The 11,341-nt window shown below is 36.8% G+C and overlaps 1 protein-coding gene across 2 annotated transcripts in view; it reads right to left on the bottom strand.

Moving 5' to 3' along the window:
• LOC143145304 (Y+L amino acid transporter 2) overlaps nt 1–770 on the bottom strand; it is a 40,753-nt gene extending 39,983 nt beyond the window's left edge. For both annotated transcript variants that reach the window (XM_076308550.1, XM_076308551.1), the window contains exon 1: nt 455–770. The gene's annotated coding sequence lies outside the window, so the exon portion shown is untranslated. The remainder of the gene's footprint in view (nt 1–454) is intronic.
• Between the last annotated feature and the right edge of the window lie 10,571 nt (nt 771–11,341).

Genomic DNA, 11,341 nt, shown 5'->3' on the forward strand with positions numbered 1-11,341 from the left:
ATCACGAATCAACGTCAGACCAAAGATATTTTTTCTACGATACTCTGAGAAAACAGTATCGACGAAAAATCAGTGACACCTCGACGACGGAGGGTGGGTTTTCGTCGATCAAAACCCTCGAACGAAACGAATTTTACATCACAGCGGATGCCGAGCATTATATCGAGATGTACGAAAAAATCAATCGAAGATTCGTCTCGCCACTGTTTACATTCCCCACGAATCCACTTGGATGTATTTTCTTCGCGTCGATTGTCGGCACCGCTTCTAAACACGAATTGCGCTATTCTTGACACCGTTTGCTCCCTCCTCGATTACACACGACCCTATTCCAGATATTAACGATTCTCCCTAACAACTTTTCATTCAACGTACCGTCGAAAAACTCAAGAAACCGTCGTGTGTCGCGACCGATTCTCACGGTGGAGGTTAAAATTCGAATTGCGTCACTCACCTAGTCTCGATGTGTTTCGCGGGTTAGGTCTGCTCGAAAAGATTGAATATCTCACTGATCACTCGCGCGTAGCCGGTCGATCACGGAGAAGAGAAGTCCGGCATTGACACGAGAGCCACCCTCAGAGCATTGTTTCTCGTCGTGGTGTGATCGATCTCTGTTCACCGGCGGTCGTTCGGGCGGACGCAGGACACTGTACACGAAGACAGGACGAACGCGAGACAAACACGACAAAACACGAGGACGTGAGGAGCCACGAAACGTACCGTGCGCGTACTGGTCGAGCTCTGAATGACTGTGTTCAACGTTCGTTCCGTTCGAGGGCTTTGCGCATTATAACGTGCGGCCAACGAGGGTCGGCGCATGTCGTCTGCTCTCTCTCTCTCTCTCTCTCTCTCTCTCTCTCTCTCTCTCTCTCTCTCCCTACCTCCCTCTCTCCCTACTGTCGTATGGACCTCTACGGAATAAAAGCGTTGTGAATTGTATGCACATATAGCGTATATAAAACCACGTTATACTACCCTAAAGCTCTATCGGTCGTTTTTCTTTGACAATTATTATTACCTGCAACGCTGTTAAGACGATTTTCTAAAGAGAGCCTTCGTCATCTTCTATCATGATGTTGGTACGGATGGTCAATATATCCACGGATGGTACATATTTGGAATACACGGTAGACTCTCGTACAACGCGGTTAACGTCTACCGCGTTGCAGGAATTTGCGTTGTAAAAAATGGTACTGTACGGGAATTTCTCTCCTTAAAGATAACTTTTCTTAGGAACTTAATTTCCCAAAATACCTTCGTATCGCGTATACTTACGTATTTAAAGTGTAAGCTGTCTCGAATCGCGAATAGAAGACACCGGCAAGTCATTGATTCCTCGAACGTATTTTTTTTAGCAATGAAAAAATTGTATCGTCACGTTGAGAGTGTCTGTGTCGAGAAACAAAACAACGATAAAATACAAGGAACCGGTAACGACGAGGAAAACAATTTAAAGCTCAACTAAAACGGATTTAATTCTTAAATCGGGTAATTTGTCGAGTTACACGAGAGTCAACCGTATTTCGAATTAACGATTGAACTTGAACGAGGAACCGGTAATTTTGCGCCGCAATGGACCATCCCAAATTAGGTTCAAATTTACGTTCTAAACACAGATATTGCATTCGAAGTTTGAGCTAAACATAAAAATGGAACTTGCTGAAAAGTAACGAATAGCCGTTTTGTAATACGTGTAATTACTTAACCTATTTGTAAGTTAATTTCTGCGTACGATACGAAAATTAACTACCGGTCGTGCTTATAATAAATGCAAATGAAAAACCAATGTTAGATACAAACTTGATACCCTGCGAGTTATTATGTCATTATACTGTCGTGAATTGAATCGTTTAACGGTATCGATAGGAATGCTCGATATTTCGGTCATTAAGGTTATAATGCTTTATACGATTACTATTATCTATAATAGCGTGTTGAACAGCATGCCGTCAAGTATCGTCTCAGACTATAAAATAGCAAAGCGTCTGATCGTAATCACGTTGTTGTAATAGATGTGTTGTAACAGACGTGTGCACGAGGTGTGTTTGTATAATATTTTTCTTTTCTTTCGTGTTCCACAATAGATACATTCCTCGCAAATATTAACGTATCATCGAGAATCACTGTGTACACACAGTGGGAGAAGCACACCTGTGTGCATTGTACGATGCCAGACGAATCTGTATCGATTAAATAATCTATCTGGTGCCTACCTTGGTGTGTATGCAGTTTCATATTCCCGACGGCTCGGAAAGGCATCTGTAAATATTAACGAGAGGAACAACAATTTGTAAACTGACACTATGTAATAACAAATTTGTAAATTTTCGAGGCTAAACCGTCTTAAACGATCGGTAGGTAGGCAGTCGCTTCTAATTTATCGGATTCGAGATAAAACGTGGATTAAATAAATTTAGCATTTTTTACTTACAATTTTAATAAAGTCCCTCTTTATGACTCCACTTTCTTCTTGACTATTTTGTGCTAGACTATTTCGTGCTGCACTATCTCGTACTCGATTATTTTTTACTCGACTACTTCGTGCTCGACATTTTTCTTGACTATTTCGTGCTTGACTACTTCGCGCTCGACTATTTCGTGCTCCACTATTTCGTATTCGACTTTTTTCTCGACTATTTCGTACTCGACTACTTCGTGCTAGACTATTTCGTGCTCAACTATTTCGTGGAGATTACTTCGGAATAGTTGGTCAACTATAACGGTAAAATATTTTCAGAAATATTAGTTGGAAAGATTGGCGAACGGATCGATCGCTTAACTTCGCAACACATGAAATTGCATTAAATTAGCGCAACAGCGTAACACTGAACGCGTAGTAATCACATTACGCTTGTGTCGCGAACGTACAGCCTTTGTTTCCACCAATTGTACCATCGTGCAGCATCGTTGTACACGCGACCGTCTCGTAAAATCGATAAAATTTAATTAATCGGACTCGAGAGTTTATTAACCTACTTCTATTATTTTTCCACTGTCCGCGGTTGAATAATTTACTAACAACAAGATTTGATAAAACGAATCGTTTAACAACTATCGCAACGTGGACTCGGACGCGATTTACTATATGAATGAACTTTATACGACACCTCGATATCTATGATAATGACGCCTTGAACTTCCTCGAAGTAACGCTCGTCGTTAATGATAGCTACGTGCTTTTCCCGGGATTTTTCTTGCGAATTCTCGTTCACATAGTCGTACCTTTTTTCCGGATACCACCATTAGACGTAAACGACCACGACTTGAATTTATATTCAATTAAAATTGAATACCATTCGGGATAACCGTGAATCGTCGAAATGGTAAATTTCTTATGGAACTCGTCCAGTTTTTATTTTTATTTAACTCGTTCGTTGTAAACTAAAAAAAAAAAATTGTGAAAACATGTTCGGTACGGTATAACGTTCATTGTTCCAACTAATAGGAAAATATATATGAATATCAGAAAGAAGGAAATTTACGAGAAGATTATTATTTATCTTTTATTATATATCATATGTATGTACGCGACACGCTATTCGCAGGTTGCATAATCTTGTACCTCCAATTACTCTCACTAATCTTCTCACTCTTGTAGTCAATGAAATCGCATGCTTACTAAACGAATGATAGTTCTGTCACGTGAAAAGCATGTCTAACCTTTATAATAATTGTATAACCGTATAAACACCTCGTGCAGGTCCGTATCCTTCCACTGAAACTATGGGCACAATGGTCACACTTTAACAACATTTATAAAATGTATTAAATTAAAGGAAAAGTTGTTCTCGATGCAAACATCATAACTTTCACACTCTTTGGACGTATGTACACATTCGTGAACGTTGAAACGATAAGATAAACATATTACGTTAAATAAATAAATAGTTCAAACATTTTTTTACTTTTCGGATGTATTCTACGGATTATTTTTAAGAATCATCACCCTCTACATACAACATACTAATTGTGCATAACAGTAGGTTTTGAACAAAAAGTGTTCTCATTTCTGTGTGAAAAAATTTAAATTATCGTACGATGAACGAGATGATAAAGTTGGATGTAAATTGAGTTCCTCACGTGAGTAAAGTTTCACTGATTCTTTAGGCAACAGGATTTTGCAATTGTCACGTGGATTTATTTGGATTTGTTTGGATTTGTTTGGATTGATTTGGATTGATTTGGATTGATTTGGATTTGTTTGGATTTGTTTGGATTTGTTTGGATTTGTTTGGATTTGTTTGGATTTGATTGGACTTATTTGGACTTATTTGGACTTATTTGGATTTATTTGGATTTATTTGGATTTATTTGGATTTATTTGGATTTATTTGGATTTATTTGGATTTATTTGGATTTATTTGGATCCACTTTATCGCCGTATGGAACGTATTACAGTTTTTAAAACAGCTTACGCACTTATGAATTTTAAATATATTTTATTTTCACGGGTACACATTTATCTACTTCACAGTTTACGCAATAAAGATGTACAACATTAATTCAGGGTGGACACTGACAGACTGAACGATATGAAATAAAAACAATTTTACACATATTTCTTCAATTTTTCATTATTTCCTTTGGAAATGTAATCAATAGATTCTTTGTAGTATTATACGTAAAACACATAAAATAGATCGATAGTGAACAAATTATGACATTTCTGACAAACACTTCAGTTTTCCAATTTACTTACAATTTTATCTCTGCCAATTTATGGATAGAATTTCAATAAATAAAAACCAATTATAGATATTCATTTGCAATACTTATTCGATCGATAGTTATTCAGATAAGTTTCTATTTGAAATTTGATCATAATTTAAATGGAACAAACAATGCGTCGAAAGTTACTTTCGTTGTTGTAAAAAATTTTCTATTCAAGTAAGAATTTTACCCATCTCTATCTCTCTGCACCTAATCCAAACACAAAGGGACCCGCAGCTGGACCCGGTCTAAGAATTTCGGGAAAATAGACAAAGGACTCGGTATAAAGGGGTACAAGATCGTGTAACGCAAAAAGAAAATCAACCAACTGGTTTTCATCCCTTGAAAGTCTCTACACAGGGCCCTCGGTCCAGGTGCGCGAGTTCTTTGTCCCCGTGTCACGACGTGCCATCGTTGGACGTGAATTAACCCCCTATGCACTCGATTCGTTTTTTTACACGTAAACTGAAAATCTTGAATAGATCTAACTCAAAATTAAGAATAAATCGTAGACGCAATTCGGATCTTACATCTCTGTATATTATACAAAGCATTTCTTTTCACCTCAAGTTATGAAGTTTACCTTGATAATTGGACAAAATTAGAAAAATTAAGAAAATTGGGAAAATTAGAAAATTTTAAAAAGTTAGAAGAAATAGAAAAATTAGAAAGATTAGAGAAATTAAAAAATTTAGATAAGTTAGAACAATTAGAAAAATTAGAAAAATTAGAAAAATTAGAAAAATTGGAAAAATTAGTAAAAGTAGAGTGCACAAAAATTCCGGTGCATGAATTGTCGACTCTCGGTCGCCACTCGAGCGCAATGGGTTAAACGCACCGACTGACGCAACTTTCGGCGGAAGAACTTTCAACGTGAACGCACGTGCGTCTACGATCGATTTCTCTCTCAACCTCCAGCGATCGTGGAACGCGTGAAATATTAATCTTTTTCTTTGTTCGTCGAACCGTGAAAAAATCGAAACGAAACAAAAGGAAGAGAAACACGTGAACGTCGTGCTCGTTCTTGCGTCACCGAATTTTTTTCTTTCCCTTTCCGCTCGTTCGTTTCGTGATCGTGAAGCAGCCACGAGAGCATTTTTACGACATTTCTTGCCCGAGAAATGGTTCATTAAACATGCAAATTCGTCGTTACTACGACCTTCGAACGGTCGAGCCTCTGAACGCGATACGTGTAATCGTTGCTTGTGTCTCTCTTTTTTGTCTCGAGTGATACATATTGATATCTTGTAAATTTGCACATTTCCGCGCGTCGAAATTACAGGTAATTACAGTCATCGACACACATAAGCCACCGGTGGTGAACGTACGAAACTCGGTTCTGCGAACGCAGTTATGAATCACTGCGATAGAATTCATTTTAGGGAAAAAATTACGATACGCAAACGATAGATGAATTATTTCGTTTTTCTTTCCCATCCATTGGGAACGACACGATTAATTTTCGTCTGGAATTCGAAATGAGAAAACGAACGAGGGAATAAATCGTGCGTAGTATATTCTTACGACGAATTACTCCAAACGTGTGAAACTTGTAAAAACGTTTCCCGAGATTAAAACGTGTCGACGGAAAGTTTTCGAAAAGATTCTATTGGATTGTTTAGGAAGTGAACAGAAATAGATAATATATAATTTAGGAGAATATATAATTTAATAAAATGTTTGTACACTCGAAAAAATCGTGTTTCATTTTCACAAAAAAAAAAAAATGGAGAATATATAATTTAATAAAACGTTTGTACATTCTAAAAAAATCGTGTTTCATTCTCACCGAAAAAAACGAAACAACCCTGGATTTATTTGGGTTTATTTATTCTTTGTGCAATAATATTGTTTGCGCACCAATGGAAGGAAAGTTGTCCGTATTATCGTAGAATGTTGTCGAAAGATCAACAGCGTGTTCAATCGGTCTGTCTCGGTAGTGTGAAATGTTGCTTGCTGTATTCTCAATTATTCAACGTTTACGTGATAGGTAACGTCGCGTTGAGCAATAACGTCGCTGCACGAGGTGTATCACGAAGAATGGCACGAGCCGAGCGAACGAGAAGGAATCTCGTCGATTCAGCGTTACGCTTGTTGCGTAGGACGAGTCTCAATGACGTCACGGAATCAATACCGAAGTCTCGGCCGATCTACGTCACCGATGACACGTTAATCCTTGACACACGATTTAAAGTGCTCGAAACCGGGATACCGTCGTGTTGCTTAGAACGTGTCCAGTTACCATGGAAAACGAACGTAATCGCCACCATTCTCTTTCAGTTGTCGCCCCTTTCGATGTTAACGTTTCTGAATTGATGCATTGTGTCGTTCGCGATGAAAGATTCAGGAGTTGTCGCTACAAATAGACGAAATGTCGCTACAAGTAGAGAAAATGTCACTACAAGTAGGCAAAATTTTTATTCACGTGTTAAATATTTATTTACGTAAAAATTTTCATGTAGAATCTTATATACACGTTTAGAGATTATATTATCTTTTGTTAATGAAAAGATATTAACAATAACGACACGTTAAAAGATGAAACACATTAACGAAGATTCAGAAACAAAAGTAACAGTACTGAGATTTAGTATCGACTTGGGTACAAATTAGTGAAAAATAAAATAAATTGGGTAGAAATTAGTGTATAATGTCATACAGTTTATAGATCGGTCGTATATACAGATAGGTGGATGACATACTCGTCTATGTAAATAGATAGTATGTATTTAAGATTAGGTCTATTATATGCATAGTCAGGTTAATAATTTGGGCCTCTTGATGAACAGACATCTTGATAAGGCTCTGGCTGAACACTTGTGGTGCTACACACAGGACACTTAGTAGCTAGAATATTCAATCGAAGTTGATGAAACTCGGTTTTAGAATTCTCCGCGTACACAGCTAAACATACACTAAAAGCCATAAAAAGAATCATAAGTATAGAATATATAATCAATGTTTAATTAATTAGGTAGAATGGAAAATATAATTCATACGTAAAGTCTTATGTTAAGAATTCTTAGTACGTTTATTACAATGTAAGGAAAGAAAGGTTATTGTTTGTTAAATAATAAGCATTTCTGTTGCATTAAGAAGTGTGTGTAGAATTATCCTAAGTAAGCAAGAAATGAATTGTAATTCTTTTTTCAATAATAAAGAATGAGTTTTGCCCCAATAGTTGAGCTTAAAAAGCCTTTCAGAATATTAGGATTAAATTTATGAATCTTTCTTAAATAATACAGCCAAATTATGGTTGCAAACGTATGACTTCTACGTACAATATTATTTCTGAATCCCTATGGCTACGCAGAAGCACAAATGCTAAAATAATTTTATTTGTTAAATATTTAAATAATCCGAAAATTACTGGTGGCGCCATCTACGGCAAAATGACCAAGTTTGTCGGCAAATACTTCCCTTATTCAGACGCTAGATGGCGAGGCAAGTACTGTTAGACCGTGTATTAAAATGTACCAAACTTCTCTAAATAAATACGAAAAGTAATGGTTGTACAGATATGATTTACGCATAACATATTAATTCTCGATTCTTATCGCTGCGCGGAAGCATAAATTCAAAAATAATTTTATTTGTTAAACATTTTAGTAACCCGAAAATGATTGGTGGCGCCATCTACGGCAAAACGCCCAAGTTTGTCGGGAAATAGTTCCCCTGTCCAGCCGCTAGATGCTGACATAGGTACTGTTACTGTGTTTTAGAATGTATCTGTCAAAATATAAATTTTTCTTTCATGTGAACCTTTCGTGTTCAACACGCATCGTATGTTTCCATCAATCCCTATATTTATCCCTATTTTTTATGAAAGAATTATATTTTAAAAGGTACATTTTAATACACGATCTAACAGTATATGCGTCGCTATCTAGCGTTTGTATAGCGGAACTATTTCCCGACAAACTTGGGCGTTTCACCGTAGATGGCGCCACCAATCATTTTCGGTTTACTAAAATGTTTAACAAATAAAATTATTTTATCATTTGTGCTTCTACATAGCGATAAGTATTCAGAAATAAAATATTTCACGCAGAAATCATACCTTTGCAACCATCATTTTTCGTATTTATTTAGAGAAATTTGTTACATATTAATACAGAGTCTAACAGTGTCTGCGTCGCCATCTAGCGTCTAGATAATGGAAGTATTTCCCGACAAACTTGGGCGTTTTGCCGTAGATGGCACCACCTACCATTTTCGGGTTACTAAAATGTTTAACAAATAAAATTATTTTATCATTTGTGCTTCTACACAGCGATAAGGATTCAGAAATAATATTTCACGCAGATATCATACCTTTGCAACCATCATTTTTCGTATTTGTTTAAAGAAATTTGTAACTCTTGACCGTAACATTCTAACAAGCTTTGTAAGCATTATTAAAGCAAAATTTACGTGATTATGAATTACAAGTCATACACATTCCCGTTGTTTATTAACGTAAATATATATTTCCAAATTCTAATAACAATTGTCATGTAAAAGTATGTGTTACATTGATAAAATGTACAACGATACATCATTTATTTTCCATACATGTAATTAGACATATATCATTTGTTTATAATAATTATTTACATCTTACTGATAGTATGTTAGTTGTAATGAAATATTTAGTTTCTATAAGTACAAAAAGAATAATTCAAGAGGAAAACTTTTTATAACTAATTCACGTTGTAAATAATAATTCCTAGGACATCCCTTGCATGTTGCCACGAATCACGATTAAACGATGCATGTCTAAATTATGTAACAATTAGGGCTAAAATTCGATAAAGTATCAATTACCTCGTTCAGTACAAGCGTAGGCAATACAACGGCTGCTCCGAATTGCACGTAACTAATTAATGTTGCCAAAAAGCATTGAAAAAGTTGTCCTTAAATCTTGCTACGAATCTTTGCTACACAATGCGTGTTCAAATTGTGCAACAATTACGACTGAAATTCTAAAAAAGTATCGATTACCGTGAATTCATCGAGCGTTGGTAATACAGCAGCTTCTGAAAAATGCTTATAACTAATCAGTCTCAGTAAAGATCTGTGTTAGAATCGTTCTTGAATGTTGCTACGATCTCTGCAACGTAATGCGAGTCCAAATTATGCAATAATGGGGACGGAAAATCGAGAAAAGTGTCGATTTCCTCGTACACTACAAGGATCGTCAATACGACTGCTCCAGAAAAATGTTTATAACTAATTAACCTCGATAAGAATCTGCGCCAATATGGTCCTTGAATGTAGTCACGGGTCTCTGCCACATAATGCAATTCTGAAAGTTCACATTTCTGCCCTGTAAACAAGCGAAATTAACATTCTTTCCGTTTCGCGTCGTTTTGGCGGGAGAATATTCCCCCTCCTTGTCGCACATGGCTCCTCTCTCTCTCTGTTTTCGATAGACGACCTCCTTCAATATTCTGTGATCCTGCTACCTGCGCCTGATATTTCTACTGTGGAAACCTCGTTCACACATCGTTACGCAGCGTCGGTAATACATGCCTCCTTTCAAATGCTCGTAACTAATTAATGTCGTTAAAAATCATTGCAAAAGCAGTCATAGAAGCTTCCTACGAATCTCAGCTACCTAATGCATATTCAAATTATGCAACAATTGGGACGGAAAGTCAAAAAAACTATCGACTACCCCTAACGCGACAAGCGTCGGCAATGCAGCGGCTCCGGTAAATTGCTTGTAATTAATTAATGGTGCAAACAATCATTTTAAAAACAATCATAGAAACTTCCTACGAATCTTAGCTACGTAACGCATGCCTAAATTATGCAACAATTTGGGCGAAAAGTCGAGAAAACTATCGATCACTCCTATCACCACAAGCGTCGCCAATGCAACTGCTTCCGTAAATTGCTTGTAATTAATTAATGAAGTAAACAGTCATTGTAAAAACTGTCACAGAAACTTTTTACGAATCTCAGCTATGTAATGCATGTTAAAACTATGCAAATATTGGGGTGGAAAGTCGAGGAAACTATCGATAACTCCTATCACTACAAGCGTCGCCAATGCAACTGCTTCCGTAAATTGCTTGTAATTAATCAATGGAGTAAACAATCATTGTAAAAACAGTCATTGAAACTTCCTACGAATCTCAGCTACGTAATGCATCCTTAATTTATGCAACTATTGGGGCGAAAAGTCAAGAAAACTATCGATTACCCATAGCACTATGAGCGTCGTAATGAAAATGCTTCGGAAAAATGTTTATAACTAATTAACCATTATAAAAGTCGCCGCCAAAATGGTCCTTGAATACAGCCATGGGCCTCTGCTACCTAATGCAATTCTAAAAGTTCACATTTCAGTCCTGTAAATAAGCGAAATTAACGATTTTTACCTTTCACGCCATTTTGGCGCCAATTCTATCCCGTCGTCGATCGACGACCTCCTTTAACATTCTGTGATCCTGCTACCAGCGCCTGATATCGGCACTGTAGAAACCTAGTTTACACGTGGCCGCAGCGTCGGCAATACCAGACTTCCTTGCAAATGCTCGTAACTAATTAATGTTGTTAAAAATCATTGCAAAAACAGTCATAGAAGCTTCCTACGAATCTCAGCTACTCAATACGTGTTAAAATTATGCAACAATTGGGACGG

The sequence above is a fragment of the Ptiloglossa arizonensis genome, chromosome 4 (assembly GCF_051014685.1).
Source record: "Ptiloglossa arizonensis isolate GNS036 chromosome 4, iyPtiAriz1_principal, whole genome shotgun sequence".
NCBI classification, from domain to species: domain Eukaryota; kingdom Metazoa; phylum Arthropoda; class Insecta; order Hymenoptera; family Colletidae; genus Ptiloglossa; species Ptiloglossa arizonensis.